Raw genomic sequence first — 26,063 nt, forward strand, 5'->3', positions numbered from 1 at the left:
TAAAGAACAGCATTAGGAATCAGGAAATCTGGGTCCTACTTACACCTCTTCTGGGGAATCTATGCTTGCTTGGCCTTGAGAAAGATATTTCAGTGCTCTGTGCTTCAGCTTCTCTGTAAGACCAATCAAGATAATAATAGATCAACTTCACATGCATCTTAATTCATGGGTGTTGAGCAAACACTTTAGGTTTTTTATGTAGAAACTATTAAATGGCAGGAGACAAAAAAGAATGTGGAGATTTGGGGAACATTTGAACAAAAATTCCACAATTCAACATCTCAAATCACAGGAAGAGAACAAATAAGGTTCTTTTTTGTATTTTATTTCCAAAGGAAGTGTAAAGCTTCCCAGCTAAATGGGCACAGAAGTTGCCCCTGAAAACACAGACATGTAAATGGTGAGACAGAGCTCTGGCTTGCTGCAGCCTTGCAATGTTGTGTACGTGTGCCCATTCCCTGTGAGGTAACGCCACACTGCTGGCCTGATGGGAAGAGAGATGAGAAGTTACGTCTTCTTGGAGAGCTGTCTGTTTGCACAGACTCTTGACACAGCAGTTCAGGCAAGAAAGCACTTTGCTCTAAGACTTTGGGGACCAACCATTTGGTCTCTCTGTTCCCCCAACCCATAGCCTTGGACACCTACCTGTTTTGCTTGTGTTTAAAATAGGCCTGGCATTCTAAAAATGTTGAGGTTTTAAATAGTAGTTATGGTGGAATAGGCCTTGATAGAGTAAACTAGATGCTAGATATTTGACAGAAAGAGAGATACAAAATAAGAACGCTAAAATAAAGACAATTATAAAAACAAAACAATTAGACACATTTAATACAACTTGGACACATCTTTTCCAAACCCTTTTTACTTAGACATAAATGACAAACAGAAAATACCAAGATGCCATGAGTCAGACCTGCAAAATCAAATATGGTCATCAATGTCTGTTGCAACTTTTGTCTCTAGTAAGAGTTAAAAAAGACAACTCTTTTGTAACAAGAGTTACAAAAGACCTCAAAGAGACAGAACTGCCCAGATCAGTTTACTGATTAGGAATATATCTACCAAAACCCCGAAGCAGTGATGTGTTACCAGCTCAAAAGGACTAGCACAACCCTGTTCAGCTGTACAACAGAGAGAACTCAATATGCATTTCAACACAAATATATTTATGGCAGCTTGTTTACAGCTCATGGTGCCCTCCACTGTATTCTGCGTATTTTTCTTATCTTGCACTATCAAAGTTAGCAGACAGTGGAGAGGTATGCATCTTTTTCTTATCTTATCCTGAACAGGCTTCACTAGCAAGGACATAAATTTTGTCTTTTCAATACCAAACTACAGTTAGCACAGAGGTCAGGACACTGCAGTGAGCACAAAGGTCACAAGTAGTACTGCTACCCAGGGGGTTCCAGAGCTAAACATGAATCCAAAGCACTCTGGGCATATGGAAATGCAAAAGCTTTTCTTTTTTATATCTGCATATATGCACGTCAAGAGTAAATATTTAAGGAATGAGCAACATGATAACAAAAATCCCCACCACAGCGCTTGTAAGCATAACAGGGATCAAAATATGCAACTGACAGGTGGACAAAGTAGGTTTACCTGGTGGAGAGCACTGGAGAGAAACGAAGCCTTGACTTTTACATTTCATGCATTTTAAGAAGCTGCTCAGATTATTTGTTTACTTAAACCTGACATCCGTTCTTTTAACAGGAAGTGCCAAAGCAAAATTTGTACTGGAATACTAACATCTTCAAAAATTCCAGAGTATCTCAACATGGCATTTCTCTTTGGTTCTTTCCACGTAGTTGTATAGATAAAAATCAAAAGTGAAATATTTAGGCTCAAGTCAGTTAAAGACTGGGAACTGCCCACACTGAATCTGCATGTTACTTAAAAACCTAGTCTCATGAAGATTTATTACTGGTGTGAACATTTTCAAAGAAGGCTTGGATAGCCGTAGCTAGCTAAAGGTGAGTGCCACTATTTCCTACACATTGGAGCAAGTAGTCTCAAAAAATCCTGGCTTCACCAGGTTGGCTCCAAAAACAGGTGGAGCTGAACTGTTAACTGAAGTATTTGAAACACACCAACCCTGAGAGGATTATACTGAGCTTTGTGACATCTGCACTTTTGGAGAAAGAGGGAGGAATGGGGCTGAAGGAGCCTGAATGGAAAATGAGCAATTCAGATCAACAGCTTGGAGGCTTCTAAAGAGAATCTTTTAAAGAACTACAGACAATGGCCACAGACTAGACTGAACACACAGAGAAAAGTCAAGACAAATCATCACCATTAAAAGCTAAGTAATCACATCACATAACAGCAAGATTCAGTAATAGTCTCTCTGTCTCTGCTCTGGGGTGAAAGCACCTGGAATGTGACATTTGTTTCTGGGCACCTCCTCATCAGAGTGATTTGAGACAGTTGAGAGAAGAGCCTCATAAGCAACCAGCGTGGTGGAAAGACTTAGCTATTAGAGAAGGAAATGAAGAGCTACATCTGCAATAGCTTGGTTATATGCCAGTGACTATCAGATGAGGGCAAAGGCATGAGAACAAGCTGCATATAATTGAAAGGTGCAAATAACAAACAAACAAACAAACAAAAAACAAAACAAAACAACACCAAAAAACCCCAAACACAACAAAACAACAAACAAAAAAACTAAACAAAAAATCCCCCAAAAACCAAACCAAACCAAAAGAAAGAAAATAGGGTAGCTAATAATATGAAAGTATACAGATGAAATTAAGAGCAGGAACATGAAGCTGAAATTCCAAGGAGTGAAATACTATAAACCTGAAAAGTAGTAAAGTAGTCTCCTTAGGGAAGGAACTGAAATTTGATTGTTAAACTGATCTAGACAAAACACTAGACATGCAATGCACACATCCTTCATTGGCCCTGGGGAGATGGGCTGAGCAGGTCTTGATTGCTTTTCCAGTTTGATGATGATGACTCCAAGGTAGATTGTGTTTTTCTGGTCTAAAAACCATCCATAAAAATATGGAAACCCAAGAAACACACTTAGAAGTTTAGAAGATGATTAACCAGAATGAGACTTAATTCATGTTCATTGGATAAGCCTGTGAATTAGGCAGAGTTGTACATGAAGAAAGAAAGAAACCAGCAAGGAGTAAAACCTACCAGGTTGAGGAAATTGCTTTTAGCACCAGGTTCCTAAAGAGGAATTGCCACACAGCGTGGATAATCCATTGCATAAAAAGAGAGCATTATATATGGATCCGGCAACAAGATGTGAGAATGGAGTTGGGCAAATGACTTTAAAGCATATTGTGACCTCCTGAATCATGAGTTGACTGGTCTGTGGAAAGGTTAAATGATTGTGTCACAAGTCCAGAAACTTGAGTGTGCAAAAAGGGAGCTTGTCTCTCCAGAAAGTATCCTAAGAAAGTAAATGACAGACAGACACAGTGAGCCTTGCACTCTTCCATACTATTGAACCATGGATTTAAGCCTATAAAAGAAAAAAATAACTCACCACTTACCTGAGTATTGAAACACTGCAAAAAGCTGTACACACAGACAAAAAGTATGACAGAGACATGCAGGGGGTGGCAGTGAAGGGAGTGCAAGTGTCTGGACACAGTGAGATGAAACACTGCTGTCACTTCCTATCCATAACCTCTCCAACAGCAAGGAGTGCAGACAGGAAAACCACCAGCTAAACCTGAGACATCAAAGTTACTACATAAAATAAATCAATCCTGACTGATTTTAGCCTGCACTGGAAAGAATCCTTAGTTTCTTAAACGGGAAAGTAAAGACCTTATGGTGAGAAGCAAAGGTAAAGTAGAGACAGAGAAATAAACTTTTTATTGGCAGTTTTCAGCAAGAACAACAAACTCTATCTTTGCAATAGTCTTGTTATCAAAGAGGAAATTAGGTTAGTGGTATTTTCATTTGAGTGGCATCTGGTTTTACATTTTTTGTAAGCAAGGGAAAAAAAGACAACCTTCTTTGAACCAGAGACGTTAAGTGATTTAACTCCCCTGTGGCCTTACATAGGAGGGGCTACTTCAGATTCTATGCTACTATGTAGGCCTGGCAAGGCAGCACCTTACTGACACTTCACTCAGCCCTGCTGACTGTTGGTTCCTTCCATGGTGTGAAGAGAGAACATCTCACAAAGTTTCAGGTGACACTATACAAAGGTCATATTGGCTTCTGAGTTATACTTCTGCTAACTTTCCTCACTGGTCAAGACATCCAGAAAACTTTCCCCTTGCTCTACCTTCAGGGCCCCAACTCCAAATTCAGCATTAGGATACATCTGTGAAGAAGTTCAGCTGGTTGTACCAGCAATGGTTCTTCCTGCACAAAATAGTAAACATAAATGCAGTACTGATTACATTGCAAATCATGCCCCAAGGCTGGAGGTTCAATGAAATAGTGATTTCAGAAGCAATATCAGATAAGGTATTCTCATTACTCCCCAGGCCATTGCAAAAAAAAATACCTCCCGATCCCTGCAAAAATTAATGATTTAGAGAAAGATTGGTGGTCTCTGTTTGTAGCTTGACTCTACAAACATCTGTGCTGAAATGAGTGGGAGAGTTTTGCAATATATTGGCAAATCTAAGCAGCCAAAGAGGGGAATTTATTCAACTGGTTTGGTCTCTGAAGCCCATGTATTGACCAACCACAGCCTGTGCTCTTTATTAGCTTTCTGCAGGTCCCTGCTAACTAATGGTAACCTGTCCATCTTCAGAGCCAAATGTAGCTTCTTTTAAAGAACAGAATGGAATTCCTGCTGAGCCTGACAGAAGACAAGCCCCACCATGTGTCTGCCTGGTGCTGAGAAGTCTTGGGACAAAGGTGGCTGCAGGCTGGGTGTTTACTTTCCAGCTGGTGTGCACAGATAACCTGACCTCTACATTAACCAGATTCATGTAGTACTTCATGGCTTAGCCCAGCTTCCATAGGGCCAGCACCCTAAAGCCCTGTGTACCTAACAGAGGGCCTTCTAAGCAACTGACAGACACTTCTGACACCCATTCCAACTAAGAAAACACTTAAGTATAAGGTAGAAATACAGTGTTGCTCACTCCCCCAAGTGCAAGCTAATTTTAGAGCTCAGCCTGTGAGTGCTTATTCAGGGGAAGTTTTAATTACCTTTAGCCTGTCCAAACCAGCACTCCTACCCCTTTGTGTACTGCTGATATGACTGACAGCTGAGAGCTTTTCTAAACACCAAGCATAACATTGCAGTCGCTAGCAACTCAAACTGCCTAAAGTGGTGTGATTTTTATCACTTTGACAATACTTATGACAACTTTCTTTAAGTGTAAAGGGATTGTTAAAATTTACTAAGATTTTTAAAATAAGCCTACCTAGAAGTTTCATGTGTGTATGCAAATGTTGCCTAAAATCATACATAAAGAGCAGTGTGACTTTGCCTCATACCAACATTAAAAAAAGGCCTCTCAGCTCACAGAAATAATCTTGGCCCTCCTCTCCTCAGTTAACATAGCCTTCCACCCAAGCCTGGGAACATAGATAGGGCTCTTGCCCCTAGCAAAACAATACTGGACTTTCCCCAAGGAAGGGTGCATCACTTTAACCAATGAGATGAGGCATGGAAGAGAATCAATGGCAGAGCTAATCAGGCTGATCCAGCTTTAAGAAAGCAACCAAACCCCATAAAGCCCCTAAAAGGTCAAAAAATATGTCCAAGATTATGCCTGAGAATGACCTAGAAGCCAGTGTCATCCAGAGAGTGCTAAAATACTAAATTCTATGCAAGCAAACACTTGCTCTGTATATGAGCTGAAGTTTTCAAACCATCCCCCACAGAGATAATCATAGTAGGATCCACAATAAGAAAGATCTTGTTATGATACCTCCCAAATACTAATGCAAACAACACCATGCTTCTATATTCAGAAGGCATCTACATCTCTGACAAGTCTAAGATTTCTGAGACCAGAGCAATAAAAGACAGTCAAATGCAAGTAGATCCTAATTTCAAAATACAGGTATCTTGACATCCAATAGGTGCAAAGATTTTTTTTTTCTTCTGGCTCAGAATTAGGCATTAGAAACCTAATCTCTATTTTATGTCTGACTCAACTCCTGATAAAATAAGAGGTGCTGGTGGACCCACATGGGAGTCTAGGACATTTAAAAAAAAAAGTTAGCCGCTACTGGGCTTGGCTGGATATGATACATAAAGATGATTTTTCAGACAGAAGCAATGAGCGTGGCTCCACCCAATACAAACTGTGGTTTTGCTAGAACAGTCCCTTCAGCAGAAATCTGCAGACCCTCCTCTGTGTACCTGACCGTCTGCACAGTGCCAGTGTAGGTGAACCTACTGCTGGTACAACAGATGTTAAAGCAGGCAAACCTGACTCCCAGAGCAGAGGGATTAATGGGGCATTAACATCAAGGCCCCAGAAGTCGTGGCCATTTAAATCCTAGCAGCTTTAAGTAAGTTACCCAAATCTCGACTTTATGGTGTGAGCCACTAGCACTTAATTATACAACATTTGGGGCCAAAACTTGCCCCAGGGTATGCATGAAGTCATCTCAAGGATGTTAATGGAAATCCATGTGCTATATGTTAGAAAAGCAACTGGTTCTAAATAGGGCTAATTTAAAGGTTGTCTTTTACTGAACATCCTTTTATTATTTACATTTACAAAAACTAATCATACGACAGTTGAAAAGATTCATCAGCTGGGCTTCAGTTTACATTCCCACAAAATTGATTAAATAAAAGCTTGGTTTTAAAGCCCAGCAGCTTGAATTAATGTTCTGTTAAATCTGACCGATTTTTTCCATGGTTCTTTATTGACCCTTGTACTTTTTTGACACCCTTGTGATGCACCTTTTCCCAACCAAAGTGAATTTCATGGTCTAGGGATGGTTTCTGACTGAAGAAGGAGTATTTTCACCTCCTCTTCACCTCCCAGAGCAGTATTTCAGGACTTATCAAGAGGTGTGCCATTAAAGCTAAAGCATGCTCGTGGCTCCTCTCACATTGCAGCAGACAGATCTGTCAGACTTCAATCTACTGAGCAGCAGGTAAACACAGCTTTTGTTTTAGCAGCTCAGTTACAGCTAAGTGAGCATCTGCCCTGGCTGTACACAATAAACCTTCTATTTCAGAAGAGTGTAATTGTCATTGTATTCCCTTGTCCTTTGAAACTTCGAGCAGGAGACTTCAGCCTGAGGGGACACTGCAGTGTTTAGGATATTAAAACCCCCATATTCTTCCCCACATGTTATAACGTGCAATTGTAGATACCTGTGTAAAACGAAAGGAAAATACTATGCTATGTAAAGCCTCAAATGATCACTTTGCTTGGATTCATCTACAAGAGGCAAAGCCATACAAGTTCAGTATTGTTACATGGCTGTGGTACTTGCTATGTGCAATATACTGAATAAAACTCTTTAAAGTTGCTTTAAAGAATTTCTTATTCCTGTTAACAGGTTAGGGGGCTCTAGAGAAGTGTCTTATCAGATGCTACTTTTCAGCTCTAATGAAACTTTCTGCTAAGTGGGAACTGGGCTGATTCGATTTGCCACTTCTCTTGCAAGGACTTCACTTGTGGAAGTGCTTTCTTATATGCAGCCCATCGCTTCCTCCAAAAAAGAATTTTATCTCACAATTTCTTTAGGAAATGCATCAGAACTTTTGTCTGGTTTAAGTCTCAAGGAATGGCACAGATACAACTTTGAAAGCAAATCTGTGTTAAAATTCAGGACAGGAATGCATCATGTATGTGTTCAGAACATACAGTGTTTCCATGGTATGAAGACTGTAAAGTAATTGGCAACTCATCCAAAATCTTAGAATGAGTAATTTGTGGCAATTTCATCAATGTAAACTTATATACAGCATGTAGGGAACAAAAGCATATATGTTTTTGAGAAAAAATACCCAACCTCTTGCTATAAACTGACATTGCACAGTACATGCATAAGGGTTTAATGAAGTGTTTGGGCCCATGCTAACTTTGATTTGTAGGGCTCTAAGTCATGCAGCTCATGCTGATGTTACTGTATGCTGCTATGAATACAGGGAAGAATTTTTAAGACCAGCTTTTTGTTACATTCACAAACCTCATTTTATTTTAATGTGAATTGTGTGTTTAATCTCTTTCGAAGGTTTCAAAGATCCCATCACCTCTATTTTTTTGGGCACAGAATCTCATGAGAGGATGCAGTATAAATGATACCCATCCATTCTATAATGCTACTTCCTTTTACACACTTTCCTTTCTGCCTGCCCCTTTATCTGCCTTTTTGGGTCTCTCTTTAGTTATTTCTAGCCAGCCCCTTAACCTGACACTTGTTCTCCACTTTCACATATATAGTTTGTAAGACTCTGTAGTACATATCTTCTTTCTGTTTCTCCTACTTACCTCTCCTGGCACCATCAATGTTCCATGCCATCACAGTACTTGGGCTTTAATTTGTGTGTTTACCTTCATCTTGCATTTAAGACGATAACTCCTGTCTGACACCCTCACCTTTCATTAACTCTGGTTTCCTATCATCTTCAGTTCCTACCACTCCAGAAAAGTCGGGAGGGGGAATGAAGTGCTTGTGGAGGCAGTGCTGGCTGTCACAGCCTGATTGACAATGAGCACAGTGCCTCCAAACGCTGAGATGTCGCAGTTTGTGAAGTGAGACCTCGGCGCCCGGTACACCCTCCTTGATTGAACAGACATTCTGAGTGTGGCTGCAGATCACTGTTAGCCCAGTGACTCCCTGCATTCTCCTCACTTCCTTCTCCCAAGCTGTCAGACTGGCAAGGCTCAGGAGAAATCACAGGTTTCCTAATTGCATTTGTGCCTGCACAGAGAGAAGACTTAAATAACAGGCTGGCCAGATCTGTACAGATGATGGAGAATGTTTCGTTCCATTCTGTGCTAGTGTGGGCTCTTGAATTTGTGCCTGGCAGCTTCCTTGTTCCTGAGGACAGAAAGATAAACTGTGGCTTTGTATGGATGGGAAATATGACAAAGCAAAAGGATAGAAAAGGAAATTCATTACATTTATCTGTGCAAACATTTTCTCAAATGGTTCCTGCAATTTCACATATCGAGCTCCCTCTGTGAGCACATCTATCCTGGATGCTGTATCTTCGATTTATAGAAAAAACTTGTTTCTATACCTACTCAGTCAGATTGGAGCTCTTTATTGGTGCAGATCAGTCTATTCAGACTCTTCTGACTGTTCCTTGCTCAGAGCCAAGACATCATGCACTGTTTTCAATGGCTATTTAAGCATCAAGTGGGCTCTGGTAGCTAGGTAATCCAGAAAGAAAAGCAAAGCATCAGCCAGTCTGGACTGTGAATCTGACTCAAAGGTGGTCAAGTTTTCCTTTGACTGCACAGGATAGGCTCACTTTTAAGAGGTCATTTTCTAGTCAAACTAAACACAAAAGTTGACCAAATCAAGACGGCCCAGTGACTCCTGGGGATTCCAGTGCCTTTAGTGATGCAAGAGAAAGCAGGAGCCACAGATAGTCCTCCCCCCAGGTTAAGGGTAGCTCTATGGGCAGCCTTAGTTTGTTTGGCTCAGTGGCTCATGATTACTGAAATAACAAGAAGCTTTCTTCTATTTTATCGCAAAGTCTCACGGGAGGCTTCATTTGCATACAGTGACTCAGAAGGCTGCCTGCTGAGCTGCACGTACTGGATGTCTGTCTGGAACAAGTCAGAGTAATTTGTCCTCTTGTTTACAGCAGCCTATTTATAACAGCATGAAGATGACCCATGGATACACCAAGTCTACCCTTCAAACACCCAGAAAGGGACTTTTCACACTCATCACAAAGGCCCAAATACTATAGCTCACTCAACTCCTCCTTCCAGTGAGGATGATCTCCAAGAGCGACAGGGAGCAGAGTGGATTAGAGCAGGTTTGGACGAAATACATGAGCAAGAGCTTTTGTTGCATCATGATCTCAGTAAGAATCCATCTGCTTCAAGATGATACAAGCCCCAAAGGATGGAGGACAGGTGTCTTTGAATACCTGTGAACTATGGTATCCACTACTACTGTTTTCCCCAGAAATAAGTTGTTTACAGCCACTCCAAGGTGGTCTGCTTCTTTCAGGATTTTTGTTTAATGGCTTCAAGTGCTCCAAACTCCTAGAATGAAATCTATGAAGCCACCACCTTTCTCAGTCAGATAATTTCAGCTCTTAACAAGACCAAGTTTCAGAAACTACCATATGTCATGTATGTAAAAGAAATAGCCCTGTAATGAATTATATACATGTATTCTAAATTAGTTTTTCACAGGAGTAATTTGAATGTCCTACATTACCATCTTCTGATGGCTAAGGCTTCCCCTTAAGAATTAGATAAACAATTCTCCAACCCATGCACCTTCAAACAACTGCTTCTTCCCTAACAAGGAAACTGGTTTTTCCTCTGTTACAGATATAATATTCTTCATGAGAACAACAGAAACCTAAGGTCCAGTCTTTATCCAAAATTCTGTCTCATGTGCAATTTCCATTTTGTATTAGAATGTCATTGCTTTGGAAAAGACAGCAGGTTTCTTAATGAGACATGCCATGCTTATTTTTGACCCTGTTACAAGACTGGAATTAGTGACTATATGAATATATCTCACATATTTAACTTATATAACATACGTAAGTATCTATGTCTGCACACATACCCACCAAACTTCAACAGTTATACATATTCATGCACTCATGCATATGTGCAGGCAACTATTTAATATCTACATATATATATATTTACAGGCATGTTTGTATACATATTTACACACACTCTCACATATGTAACTTGTAAGCATTTGACAGTAACTGAACACTCCTTGAGCTTTGCAATATCTCTTTTGTGATATCTGAAGAATTTGGTTGAAGATGAAGAGATAAGGTCAATTACTCCTGTACTTACAGAAGAGAGACCCACTATGCCCAAAGCTTACCTAAAGCACTTTTCTGATATATGTATATACTCCATTAAAGGACTCCAAAACTTCTCCTGGCATCCTCTTTTAAGGGGGCTGAGGATCTCCACTTGGAAATGTAGAGTATGTGTATCCCAAGCTCGTATCAGCAGAACTATCTGTATTTTATCATGAGTATGTCTGCCATTCCTACCACACCAATCTCCCTAAGCAGAGCTACAGCAGGTAGCTTTGCTCACAAATTTCTCCTCTACAATTCTCTTTTCAGTAAAATTTCTAATATCTCAAGTTTTTTAATGCTAGGAAGACAATCTCTTCTCCTGCTCCCTAATTAATTTTTCTTCTTTCTTTCCTTATTTATATCTTACCAATAGCACAGGCCATAAACTAAAATGGTCCAGAGTTCCTTAATGGCAATTTTAATTCCTGGAGCAATGACAAATAAAAGATATGAATTCTGCAATTCATGATGAAAAGAAATAAAAGAATTCTGTATTTAAGCAACAAGATTCCTTTGATTTTCAATGAGGATATGCAGAATAGGGTTAAAGGTGGCTTGTAAGGTCCTGAGAGATCAGCAATGTTATTTATAGCAATGCTATGTACAGAAAAGTCATATATGTAATTATTCTATTATTCTGACATATGTTTACAGCTGTTCCCTATCTCCAAGGCTGGTCAGGAAGGATTAGTAGAGTTGACTGTACAAGTGATTCAGAATGGAAAAAATTACCCCCTTTTTATTTTTGGTAGCCTAGTCTTTATTTTTTCAAGTGATGTTTTTGTTCAGTTGCATGAGCTGAGCAGTCTGGATAAATGGTATATATCCCTTTGGCAATATATGAAGGATTCTTTTTTTACCATTTGTTATTTATACCATGAGTCTGGTCATCTAAGTCATATGCTTCCTGTTTTTAACTGAATGACAAACTTTCCAAGCAGGAGGACAGATTCCAAATGATGCATAAGTACTCATAACCACAAAAATCTTCACCTGAACATTTTGAAAATGTTCATTAGGAGGGAAATATGGCAGAATAAAATGGAATCGGGACAAGTATGCACAGATGCCATTTTGGTGGTGTCTTGCCAGGCCTACGATCAAAGACTCAAAATATAAACAGGTGAAATAAGGAACTCTTAATATTTTTGCAAATGGTTTTACTTCACAAAGAATTGCATACCATGAGAGTGTGAAATAGGGTGGGATTAAGGCTTTCTGACACTAATATGGGAAGACTTACATAACTAACTGATCAGAGACCTTACTTTTCAGGAAAATTTCCCTGAATTTAAACATGGTATATACCAGGTGTGTCAAACATTCTCTAGCTACATCACAGCAGTGAGAACAGAAGCCTTCCTACTAATTACTCAGTGTAACCTGTGTCTGCATTTTGTTGTTTTCTGGTAATCCCACTTCAGATCTTTGATGCTTCTTCATCCAGAAGGAGTGGGAGAGAAGTGGTGATTGGTTGAAAGCAATATACAGCTGCCTCTTCCCAGAGAAAAGATGTATACAGAAGCATGTGACAGTAGTGTCAGCAGGGAAATACATCTTGGAGTGCAGGGAGTTTAAATGATTATTCCTTGGCCTTGTAAGAAGCAGCCTTTGGGCCCATTTGTGCTATGCTCCCTGAGCATTTCAAAGAGTTGTTTTCCCCCAAAGACCCCAGCAGGATGAAAAAGAGCAGCTTGTGGGGAAAACACTGCCCCAGAGTGGGTATGGGAGGGGTGGGCAAAGGCAGCTGGCTCTGGTGCTTTGGACAGGGGAGGGTTTCTGCTGGGAGGAAGGAACATCACTACATCCGTCATAGAAGAAAACTGTTTCTTTATATTTATGTAGAGTGATCAAACCATTTCCTTGTGCCACTAATGCATTGACAGGTATTCTCAACTGCAGCTGTCTTAGACACTATGGTTTGGAAGGAAAATAAGGGAGAAAAATACAAAACATAAAGTCTAACTTGTCGACAGTGATTTCTTCTGATTATGAGCAGTGCTGAGATCATATTCTACTGACATGAGTGGAATTTTGCTTGTGCCTCAATATCCATTAGATTCCAGCAGTCTGTTGTGTGTTTAATGCATTCTGATAAGAGTCAAATCCTTTGAAAACTATGCTTGAGATTGGGAGGAGAACCAGACATTACCATATACCCTATCATAATTATCTTACGATAGAAGAGCATTTTGTACAACCAAATCTACATTCCACTGCTTTCAAGTTAGGTCTCATTCGTAATGTGCATTCTCAGTATTTCTTTCTTTAGATACTTATGTGAACCATACAGCTGAAGCATCATCTTCACTTTCATGAAGACCTTTTTTGAGACATGATGTTCAAAATATTTTGTCTCATAAAGTCCTTGTATGTTACTGAAGTGCAGACAATTCCTAACTTCAGGCTGGAAAATAAGGCTTGGAGATGATGTTACTTGCCAGGCTCACAGAAGAAAGTAATAAGCAAAAATCTTAAAATCAGGCTTTACAATTCCAAGCCAGTGAATTAACTCTTGGAATAGTTTCACTGTCCACTAGGGGATTTAAGATCCTGAAGACCCTTTTCCTCCTGCCCTCCAACATAACTAAATTGGACCTTGAAGTTTTTCCATTTCTCATTAGATTTTTTTCCTATGCTTTTACTTCACAAATTTTTTGCTTTGAATTCTACTTTTGCTCCTCCCAGTCACTTCCATTATTCCTGTTCCACCTTTGCTTTTCCTTTTGCATCCACTTGTTGTAACTGAGATCAGTAGATGCTGCTGTTTTAGAAGTACCAGGAGCCAGAAAAAAACCGCACATGGGATTTTTAAACTCCTGACCCTATCTTCTCCCTTTGCTTCATTGATTTACTTAAATTTTCATGCAAAGCATGTCCAGTTTCTCTGTAGGCAGCATAGACTATAGTTAGTTATGGCAGCATTTTCTGGGGCTGTTAAAGGGAGATGCCCTTCTTCCTATCGAATTGTGTATTTCTGATTTCCTTCTGAATGCTTAGAGGACACAGGATAGATATTTATTGAGTCTTTCATAAACCTGAACTCTTTTTCTGCATTAAGATCCAATTTCCCAGACCAGCTCGGAGCATGGCTATTCCCAACTTCTGCCTCCTTTTCTCTCTTCTCTGACATTCAGTCTTCAAGAGGTCTCACCGCATTGTGTTTTCACCTCTGCTCTACTGTCTTCTGCTTGGTGGCAGGCTGTCTCATGCAGCTGAGATCAGTCTAACCCCATAACTGAGCACTCTTGTTTGTCAGCAACAAGAGTAAACTGGGAACATCTCAGTCAGGTGTTGTAAAGTGTGTTTGGCAGCCACAAACACATTACACCCCTAGCGAAGGCCTTATACAAAAGGCCTCCTGATGCAAGAACCTGGACTTCCCATATTTTCTTACAACTCCAAGTACAATCCTAGAGCCAAATTCATAGCAAGTGAAAAGTAGGCTGAAGGCTCTTTTCTTGATGGACTGAAATTGTGTGCCTTGGCATTTGAAGACATCCTTAAGCATGGTTTTCTTGGTTTCTATTGTTTGTATGTTCTGCCCCAATGCTATTTCAGTGTATATTTTAATGAGTGAATTTATTATATAGCTCACTGCACAAAACTTTCAGTTACATTATTAAAAACTCCCTAGTACTGATTTTTGGATCAGATATTTCCTGCATGTATTTTGAATCCACTGCTGGTTATTGAGTAGCTTTTCTCTCTCTCTCTCTCTTTTTTTTTTTTTTTTTTTTTTTTTGGGTCCTGTCTGAGAATAAAGCCTAATATGGGTCTGCTGTCAGTATTGCTACCTTTTTTTTTCCTCCCCTGTATCCCAGATTACAGCATAGACCTCTCTCAGACCCAGTGAGACAAGATAAGCCTTTTCTGCCTGGCAGCATTTCAGAGACATTAAGTGTAAGAGAGAAGCTAAGTAATTCACCATGCCTCCCCATTTCTGTAATGGGGGAGGACATCTTGATACATTTACCATACTCCTCTGGGGATATTTCATCAGTTATGCCTAACTCTAATGGACAAGAATTGATTTGAACTTTCTAGTTAGAGCTGTAAACAGTTTCATTCCAGGTTGCACCAATGAACTGGTGTTTTGTAAAATTGAGAGAAATTTGGAAAACTTCTGTGTTAATCTATTAAGTAAGCCAGCAGTGAATGATCCAGGGTTTACAAAATTGTATTTCCAATTTTTTAAAACCAGAAAGAGCAATTACTAACCTAGATTATACATTTTTTCATTTTAACATCTCTCCTCTATTTTTGTCAGGATATTGGTATTTGAGCTATCTCATTTACTTTCAGTTGAGATTTGTCAAGTCAGGATACAGTTTGGGAAGGTACTTTTATTGTTTGCTTTAATGTCAAATCCTTATTTTTGTAGTTTTCAGAGAAAAAAGTCCAGAGAACTCTTTGTCCTGCTGTAATAATATCTGTTAATGTCTAAAGTCTATCTATTTAAAAAAATAGCATACAAGGCTTTTGGGGTATTCCCCCCACTGTCAAATTTTCTACTGGTGGTACCTTGGGCAGTTTTAATCCTGGGCATGAAAGCAAAATTCCATCATTTTAAAAAAATTGGCATATACAGTATTATATCTTTGCCAAGGTTTGCAAAGTGAAAATACAGAGTTCTTCATAGCTCTGCTAGGGAGCAAACAAGCAGCTCCTGTTATCACATGCTGTATTTTTTTAAAGTCTGTTGTATTAGAGATTATCTAGAAAGGTTGCAGGTTGGGCAAATGATCACATCAGTAACCCATATTTTAAGATCCCTATTTCCAACATACTGATCATCATGGTGAGCTATGAAAACATTTTGTAAGGCGTTAACAATTCTTTACAGATAATACAAATAGTCACAGAAAACAGTCAAGCAAAGGAGATATGTTCTATATTAATTCTAAAGTTAGAAATCAGGCAAACATAAGCAAGAAAAGACAAAACAATGACCTTCCTAGCTCAGCCTTTTGTTTCTCAACTAAAGATGTCATTCTGCAAGACCGTGTTTCTGCGCTGTTCCTTTGCACTGAAGACAAAGAAAAAAGCCTTTTTTTTGTGGATCATCATCTGGAACTGGTGCTGGAACAAGACACTAGCCCTGAAAGCTGTGCTGTGGGGCCACAGAATTGCCTCTAACACAGACAGGACAGAAGATGTCAGGCTTCAAAATCGAGCAGCACTAGCTGCCACCACCATCTGACATTTGAATGGGATCCCAACCTATTTCCAGCTGGTATGAACACTGAGAGCCTAATCCTCACAAGATTTTCTTATTTTGGTACTCTCGCTGACATCAGTGAAATTGGCCTTTTGTTAATTTTTTCTAGTTTCTAGCAAGAGATGACTTGGAGATAAATTGAAACAAAATGGCAAAAGGCAAGACTGTTACCAGACTACTGTAACTTTGATACTGATTGGAATAAATAATGAAAAACATCCTATGTGCCTTCAGGAAGTTGTGAACCATAGTACTGGATGTACAAATCCTATATCTCCGGCATTTTAAAAGAGAAAAGCTTTTAATTTCCTGTTGGTCTCATGTTTGAGCAGAGTTTTTGGCGTTCATCCAGCACAAATTTAAGGAGTTAGAAGCAAAACCTAGGTGCAAGTCTAAATTTTACTCCCTGGTTTGTACTAGTGCTGCAAACATGGTTATAGGGAAACTGGACTACTGCTATTAACAGGTTGTGCTCTTGTCTTCAGTTTTCAAATATCTGATTAGTTTGGATATTTCCACATTATGAGGGTCAGGTGAGCTAATGTTGAATGCCAATATGTTTCTGCTTATTACTTTGGTGCTTTTGTTCTCTTACAATTTTTTTATAGTTCAGTTTAATTTGATTTTATAACAAGAGGCACACCTGTATTTTAACTGTTTTGTAATGAGCTGCTCTAAGAGACACATTTCTTGACCCACTGCCTCAATTTAGAATCTTTCTTGAGACAAATTTGCAATTTGGGAATGGCAGAAGATGAAGAGAGAGAGGTGCTAGCACAAAGGATTTCATCTGAACACTTCTCATTCCAGCACATTTCAGGGAGAAACTGCTAAAAGGAACTGGCTCTTCTAATACACTCCTTATCGTGAAACCACAAAGACAGACTGGAATGAATTCTTAACTTCTGTAGTGATAACATTTACCCCATCTCTTCTATCCCCATGGATATCCCGGGAAATGGATCCTGGACGCAATACACAACATTGGCTGCCAATTACTGCTTCACAGACCAGCATCGAGCTGGTTGTGGGAAGCGACAGAACCTCCTGGCATTTACTGCTTCAAAAGGTGCCCATCCACAGAGATGGCACCTGGGACCAGAGGGATGTTCAGCACAGGAGGCATTATCCATTGAGGCACTTGGGCATGCACAAATTCTTCCAGCCAACTGGAAAGAGTCGTTAAAGACTAATCAGCCTACAAAAAATTGTTTATGGTTTTAACTGTAATGGCAAACAATTTATAAACTACCAAAACATGCTTTGCCAAATTAATTCGTAAGACAACTGCTTGGTCTTTCAAAGTAATTGAGCAATTTTTGAATCTCCTTGTTTCTCCAGCTAACTTTCAGAACAGATTGTGTTATTTAGTTTGTTTGGATTTTTTTTTTTTTTAGAAGCACCAATACCACTCATCCCAGTTCCCTGCATGCTCTAGGATTCATACACAATATGATCCTAGACAATATGCTACTACACCCTCTGTGGAAGGTGTCTACAAAGGCTCTTAATTGGCTGAAAATCATAAAGGTCTTCAATACAAACAATGATGACAAACAAAAAGAAGTTCTTTACAATGCCTCAGTATTCCTGTCTTTATATCCTTCTTTTCTTTGACAATGTCCCCTCAAACTCAAGTTAAAGTACAGAACTTTTTCTTTTTATGGGTTTGCTCTTTGCTTTTCTAACCACTGTTGCACCCTTTTCTCTGTGACTTATCAGAGATTTATAAATCTTTCTTATGGATCTCCTTGTCCTGGACTTGTGCTTAGTGAAAAGTGCTTTTTTCACCTGAAAAACCTCTTCCACCTTTCCCCATTTAGGCACACTCACCTTCCTGCTTTCCTTCTTGCACTTTGCAATACCATGTCTCTGGTATGCATAAGAAGTCTTTGTGAACCTTTCAATGTTGTCACCTGGATTTTATGGTCTTTCTTGTACTATCTTTCTTTTCTTCCTTTCTTTTCTTAAAGCCAAAATAAAATAGGTTCCCATTATGAATCTGTTCTGGTATTCAGCAACATCAGAAGTGTTCTTGAAGCAATTCTTAAACACTACAGTGTGGCCTGGGCCAAAGAACAGTTCTTTAAAGGCATATCATAAATGAAAACACTCTCCATAATAAATGCTATTTGCACAACCACTTGACTTCTTCCTTCCAGCCATTCACTAATGAAAACAATAATATTTCTAATTTAACAAAATAAATAAATAAATAAATATAGGTGCAACTTCTAGTTTCTGGCAATATTTTCTTTCTTACTAAATCACATTAAAGGAATGTACTGAAATGGAGTGTGATGAATTCATTTTCATGAAAACAATGAATCTGGTAACAGAAGATGCCAGCATCTTTATATACACAACATCCTTGAAAATCAATCTCTTCTCATTCTATATCAGATACAAATTCTGTATTGAAACAGCTTAACCCAAGGTGCTACAATTCTAGTTTGGAATTCAAACTAGATTACTACCTTTTCAAATAATACTTAGATACAAAAAAATCTTACATACAGTTCCTAATCATGGACTCCAACGTAACACTGCTAAAGAAAGGTATAATTTTTATTGCTCACTCCTTCAAACCTTTCCCCAATAGGCAGCCCACATTCTGATATTGATTCTGATATTTTTCGCTGGTGATTCTGGATACATGCAACAATTGTCAGGGAAATATTGCAGGGTCCCTTTACACAGGGTGAATTGGGTAAAGACTCAAAATAAGTGGTGCCAATCCCTTATCCATCTGGTTTATGACTGTTCCAGATGGAAGGAAGCTATTAGAACACCACTCTTAACTCCTAGCAAAGGCGGAATATAGTCTCCAAATTAATGATTTACCATATGAGTGACCTAAGCTTCGTCAGAAGGCCAAGGAATTATTTGGCCCACTCAAAAATGTTAAGATCCATCTTGAAAAAGAAAAGACCAGATTAATGGTTTCTGAAATTTAGTAGCAAAAGAAGCTAGGACATCTTGACAATGGCTGACAAAAGCAGGACAGAAGTCAGCCCTTCCACTCTCACGCAAGCTAAAAATGCAGCTCTTCAGCCTACAACTTATTGTAGGACAACCGTCCTCTCCTGTGTCAGAGTTTCCAATTCAATAATGCAGGTGCAGCCTCTGACATCCAGCTTTGCTGGAAATGAGATAAGCTACCAAAATGAATTACTTTCTTTTTAATTCAACCTAATGTTGTACAACTCGTGTGGACAAGCAATGCAACCACAAAGCAAGGGAAGCAGTTTCTGGGGGGTGACCAGGGGACCCCCAAGCTGCTGGGGCAGCTGAATGGCAGGGCAGGGCTCAGCACACAAAGGGACAGATGAACAGGAGGAACCCAAAGCTTCGAGTGACACCTAAAGGCAGCTGGAATAATAGAGACCTTTAAAGAGGTCTTTGAAAGTGGAATGTGGAGCCGGGATAGCAGGGGTACAGAAAAAGCATTGCTGAGGCTTTTTCTCTTCGTTAAGTGAAGTAAAATACAGCCCTCGCTCATTATGGAGGCAGGCAGCCTCGCCAGGCTGATACATCTCATCAGCCTATTAATAAAGCTCTGCTCGAATCTAGTTTCACAGGGCAACCCATCAGAGTCTGTGCTTCCAACGCGTGCTACAGACACAGGGCTATGGAAAATCTCACCCTCCAGAGAGACCTGAGTGAGGCAGTCTTTTTCATTAATACCAAGTCTGCACAATGAATCAACAACAGATTCAATAAGGCCAGGAAGAGCAAAAATAGAGCTTCTGACCAAATAAAAGACATGTAATGAGATCAGAGTGAATTTAATGGGAACCTCTATTCCACTGAATAGGCAAGGTCCCAGACATCCTCCTTCCTGGGTCTCAGGAGCTAAGCCAATAGACTTCAAGTTGCATCATTAAGTTCAAAATCAGACGAACTGTAATTGAAATAAAAGTCTTATTTTTGGCTTGTTGATCAAAATGGAGCTCAGATGTGCCTGAGGGCATGATTTTCATCAGGACCTCAATGCAATCCTTGATTTCCCAAGCACTGCACCTGCAATGAATCATGGGCTCAACTAGTAGCATATTAATACCCAGTTACCTGGTGTGCAGGTGGAAATAGAAAATGCAATATTTAAATGCTTTAAAAGCACCTGCCATTTATAATGAACACAATTCTTTCCAGGCACAAAATTGCATCTTAACACACATATGCCATTACTGAAAATCATGCCCAGTGATTTTGAAATACTATATTCACATTTGTGCCTACATCCTGATAGCCCTTCATTTCCCCTCCCTCCAATAATTAGTCTCAAAGACCCTCTTCCTGACTAAGGAAGTTAGTAGAGTCTCCATTTAGTGTTCATAGCATATCCCTGAACCTTGTGGGAGAGCATCACAAAGCACACATCAACTGAGAGCCAAGCAATGATCCTACACTGCAGCTCATTGTCAAAGACCACTAGTTAAAAACAGCATGTGGGCCCTCCTTTAATATATGATACAGCAGGTGATGCAGGACTGAGAGAAATGAAAAAATCTCATTCTCATGGGTGAAGGGACAGCCTGTCATCTGTTCAATTTTCCCCGCACATGAGTAGGTAATAAATACCAATTAGCATCCATTGTCCTAATGTCTTGAAGCTTGGCCTCTAACTTGGTGTCACATAAAGATTCAGCAAATCCTGTGAGATATTGTTGTACCTAGGCAGAAGAGAAGGTAATTTGGGAGTTTGGAGATCTGGGACAGACAAATGAAAGAAATAAATGGCTTCTATGTTTCGCTTGCTTCCTGCAGAAGAAAGCATCTGCATCAAAATGAGTTTAAACATAAGGGAATACATTTTCAATGTGTTGCACAGGGATTTAGCCACATGCCTCCCATTGATGTTTATGGGAAATGAGTGGCTAAATCCCCATGTAATAGGTTGAAATTTTAGCCCAAGGAGACTGACTGTGGAGGAACTCGTCAAGGTCTCTGCTTACAAAAATTGTGAGCATATCAACCATTCTCAAATACCATATCTTCTTACTGGTATATAATCAAGTGGACCCCTTGACAGGGAGCAGTGAAATTAACTCTATAAAAGGTTACTGAGAAACCTATGAAACAGCTCTACTAGTGAGTGCATGAACATGATCTATGGGTGCAAGGGCATGACAGAGGATCACTTTTGTGTTGATCATGTCACTTTTTACAAGCTGATACTCTCCTGAAAGACAACAAGGGGTTATTGAATAATTTAATGCTTCAGACTTCAGCAACAAAAGGTATGTAGCAGCATGGACATCCTGCTACAAAATGCATTAAGAAGAGCTTCTAACCATAGTTAATCTCAGTAGGTTGCAAGAAAACAAGGAAGATGCTAAATCCCTTGGCTTCTCTCCTGCCTTAAGGAGGATGGAGATAAGCATCAGATTAAAGTGAGAGAATCTCTTCTGTCTTCCAATTATACAGATACAGGCCTACCACAAGCCAGAAAATTTTCAGTAGCCAAAATTTACAACCAAATTGGCTATATGAATATCAGATTAGAGGTTTAACCAGAAAATACATGTCTAATTCTTTCCACAACCGCATGACAGCTATTGCTCATGATAAATTAGCAAAGGACTAGCCTATTTCTGACTAAAATATAATGTCTGGGTAAGAGTGCACTGTGAGACCTGCATCCTTTCTGTAGCAGTGCCGATGGAATTCTGCAGACATTTCCCCTCCTTTCCCTCCTGTCTGCCCCACCCAACAGGATTTTATGGAGATAGTATGGACAAAAATTAAATGTTTTAACATAGCAGACCAATGGATTTTATTCTATCATCCAAGTGCAGGTTTAAAGGAAAACTAGTTCAAGTACAGTTATTATAGAAACTAGGTTCTTCACAGATGTGCAGCCAGCAAAATCATTGTTGCATGCCTTTAATTTTTTTTATATAGCCACTGAAAAACCCCTTCCTAGAGAAGCAAGTATTCATGATTATTACATAGACTTGAGAAATCTATGAAGGTTGTGGTTACAGATTTTTTTTTAACAATTATTAGCCATCAGTCAGTGTTATTCCATGAAGTTTGAGCAACGCATACCTATTCTTCTTTGGCCATCACACTACAATTTCAAAAGATAAACTGCATTCCTCTGTGTGTTGCAGCTCTGAAATACTCTATATGCGAAAATTAATCTGGCAGACTCTGCTGAAATCACAGGCTTCTGAGATGAGCAAATGGGTACAGTTTTCTTTTAACTGTTTTTTGAACCCCATGTGTTGAGAGAAAACAACAGAATGGAAATTGCTCATCAAAATGTTAACTTGTGGCACGGCAGAGCACCAAGCAGGTGTGTGGCATGCCGTTCCCTCTGCTGACATGCCTACCACATGGCACCCATTTCTGCCACCTCCGTCCCTTCCCTTTGGAATTCCTCCTCCTGCAAGCGCTGAAATGTGCCTTGACTCGAGTCGCACAGAAGTGATGTGACCTTTCAGAGAGCAGGTGGTTTGGGAAAACCTTCATTTAGGATAATCTGTCATGGAGTAATCCTTTGGATTAACTGAGGCAGCCACGGTTCTTCCAGCCCAAACATAACTGTCTCAGCTACTGCGTTTGCTGTTGGGAGCAGAGCTAGTCAGGAAAAGAACAAGATCTTGCTAGTTCAAGGGGAACAGTGAGGATGCTGACCTATCACAAGCAACTGAAATCTTCAAATTAACAAACAGTTCAACAGACAATACAAAATATAAATAAATAAAGGATAAAGCATCACAGAGCATACTTTGTTCATTTATTTTGACAACTCCTTAGGTTTAAATTGTGAAAATACTTTGCAGTGTGCAAGTAAATGTGCTGAGATGAACTTTCTAAAAATAATGAAGGCTTTATCATCTTTGAATGAATGTCTATCCCTGTAGCTTGTAACTGGAACTGAAAACTAATGGAGAAATTACTGTACAAAAGTGTCTTTTTCAGAGAAATTATAGGAGATGAAATGTTCTTTTTGACTTGTTCTTCATCCTTCACAGTGTTGTGTGTATTTCAGCATCACAGATCTCTAGAAACCAAAAACTATTCTGTGTCCCTTGGATTCTTTAGCTGTCTGCTAAACCTTGGGGAAGGCTCACTCAGATTTCCCCAAAATCTCTAATGAAGAACACAGTATTGTTCTGCTGTGTATAATGGTATCCACCCCCATTTGCCTTGCATAGAGTCTTGCCAGACTTTCACAATCCGACATGCAAAATTTCAGATACTTGCTCATAACCAGATTGCGGATAAAGAGATGGATTTGAAATAAAAACTCCCCATGGGCCTAGAATAAAATTTCACTTCCTCCAGAATTCTACATTTCTAAACATACTACCCAGAATTTTAGAAGTCACTTTTGAAATATAAGTTTAAGGGTATAAAGTGTTTATCTTCATACTTTATTTTCACCCCTCTTGAAATGCAAGAAAATGTTTTATTTTTCTAAGGCATAAAGACAATGTAGCTCCATAAACTGAAGAGCAGTACTCTTCTTCCAGCCACATCTTTGTCTTTTTCTCCCACAAAATACAACAGAAACATAGAATACCTTATTAATTTTATTTGAGAAGATGCTATAAAACCCATGCTCTGTGAGTAGTTGTCTCAGGGCTTAAATTGTCCAGGAAGTTTAAGAAAATCCTGGTAATGTCAACAGGCTGCAAGAAAGTCTGTGGCTACAGCAGCCCTACTTTGGTGGCCCTGGTATATTTGCTGAATTAATGTCTTCTCTTAAAATGTCAGCACGAACAAATACGGTTTCACGTGGCAAAGAATAGTTACCATGCCAGAGCACACAATGGCACTCTTTCCAAATCTTCAAGACGAAAAAAAAAAAAAAAAAAAAAAATGGAGCAAAAATCCTCACAGATTCTGTCTCTAGAGAAATATGAACTCTCAACTGTTTCAGCCACTGGGTTCCAGCAGCTGTTGTTTATTCCTTTTACCCACAGAATGAGAGCTGAAGAATAAAAGGCTAAGAGACAGAGTTTTGTGAGCGAGATGGTTTGAGTCAAAGAATTACACTGAATGTAAATAGACTAGAGATGAAGAGAGAAGTTGGTATGGACACCTTATGCTGATAGCACATTTATTTACCAAAGTACAGGGCTGACTGAACAGGCAGCTGTCAAGGGAAGCATTCATTGATGGGACTGGGCTGGAGAATGGTAGAGGGTCTGATCCAAATTTACTAGGAAAAGCATTCCTAGTAAAATATAATGCAGCAGTAACCATTGTTATAATATTTATTGCAGAGTTGTTGTAGTTTGCTACTTGGATGTGACAGTATTAAGAGGTGAAAAAGGGGCAGTTCTTGCTACATGGACAGCACTGATGGGGTTTACAGGTTTGCCGTTTTCCTGTGGCCAGAGAGGTCAATAACTCAGAGACATAGCTTGATTTCAGCCATGGCAAAGGAAAAACTAAGTCATAATTCTGTAGATACTCAGTTGTTCCACTGGCAGGCTCAGCCTTTCCTTTCTTTTCAGGATGGAATTTTTTATGATAGCTTTGAGCTTTGACTTCATTCTTAGTGGGTGAATTTGTGTCCAAATGCCTCTTTGCTGCCTGCTTAGACTAGGTGGAGGGGTGTTGCTGTAGAGGATCATGCTGTCTAAGGACAATAGACAGCTCTAAAAATTCATTACTTTCTTTAACCCCTACCTTCTCATTATCATTTTGCAGTGATAAATACAAAGTGCAAACAAGCAGTGAAAATAGAAGACGTGAAATAGTCATGACAAAATACAGCAGCATTAAAATGACACTTCCTCTGCCTTTACTTAGAACAGTAGTTAGCTGACATGACAGAAATCATAAAACTGAAGAGCAAAAGTACTTTCAGAAAAAAAAGTGATTTAGTAATTTTTAAAAGTTATTCATAGCCTGTACTTCACTGAAGAACTGAAGTCCCCAGGATTTGTTGGGACACATCCTGTGTGGCTTTCAGGGTGGGTACCAACATACTGTCAGCTGAGCTGCATTAGGAGCCATATGATGCCCTGTGGTCTAACAGCAGAGTATGTGATGCACATCAACCATTCCTAAATTTGGTGGGCACGAATCTTCTCAGGGTAAACCTCCCTCACACCCACAGCATTATCCAAGACAAAGCTCAAGAGTCTTTTCTTCCCTATGACTTTTTAAAGAGAGATGTGTCCTTAGAGGAAATGTTGGGATGAAAATGCTTAAGTATTATTCAGTACGTTCCTGAAATTTTCCAGTGCTGCTCTTATTCAGGATTAAGTTCTACTTTATTGTGTTGTACCAACAAACAAGCAACAAATCCAACCCCAAGGCATTTAGTCTAAATCCACTGGATTTTTATTGCACTACTGCTTAAGTGGGAACAGACCTCAAATGCTGCTACTCCTTTTCTGAAGACAGAAGACCGTAGCACTTGAGTTCAGAAGCTTGACCATTAATTGTTTGTATTGCAGAGCCTATGACATACTTAAGTAGCTGAGCACAACAATAAACACAATAGCCAGTTCATTAAATCATTCTTTGTTAAGACTTTCCAAAGCTTTGGGCTTAAGCTTCTTAAAATTGAAATCATTATGGCTGTTTTTTTTTAAACAAATGAGCAAACATAACTCACAAAAAAAAAAGAGAAAAACACAACAGAGTCTTTGATGTATGCATCATCACTGTGATGTCTTACTGAGATTAAACTATATGTCTAACACCGCTAAGAGGTTTCAACAGCTCTTTCCAAGGAGAAGCTGAAATCAGGAAGGGCTATAAAGTGCTGCTGTTGCTGTCACCTCTCCTGCAACAGCTTTCCTTGGCCTGTCACATCATGACAGAGGCTATCAATAAACTTTGCAGAGTGGTGTTTGTGGTCTCTCTTGTGTCTGTAAGTTCCTGTCAAAACCCTGACTTGTTGACGCACTCTGACAGGCTCTGAGGATGAGT

At 39.4% G+C, this 26,063-nt stretch overlaps 1 long non-coding RNA gene across 2 annotated transcripts in view; it reads right to left on the reverse strand.

Annotated features, from left to right (window-relative positions):
* The window catches only part of LOC136375449 (uncharacterized), a 411,577-nt gene that overhangs the window by 14,506 nt on the left and 371,008 nt on the right, over positions 1 to 26,063 (reverse strand). Inside the window, exon 7 of one of the 2 annotated variants that reach the window (XR_010746078.1) lies at positions 34 to 113. The exons of the other annotated variant lie outside the window; for it this stretch is intronic. This is a non-coding gene — a long non-coding RNA (uncharacterized lncRNA). Of the gene's footprint in view, positions 1 to 33; positions 114 to 26,063 lie in introns of those variants that run through there. 2 annotated transcript variants of the gene reach the window in all.

The sequence above is a fragment of the Sylvia atricapilla genome, chromosome 2, assembly GCF_009819655.1.
Source record: "Sylvia atricapilla isolate bSylAtr1 chromosome 2, bSylAtr1.pri, whole genome shotgun sequence".
In the NCBI taxonomy this organism is placed as follows: domain Eukaryota; kingdom Metazoa; phylum Chordata; class Aves; order Passeriformes; family Sylviidae; genus Sylvia; species Sylvia atricapilla.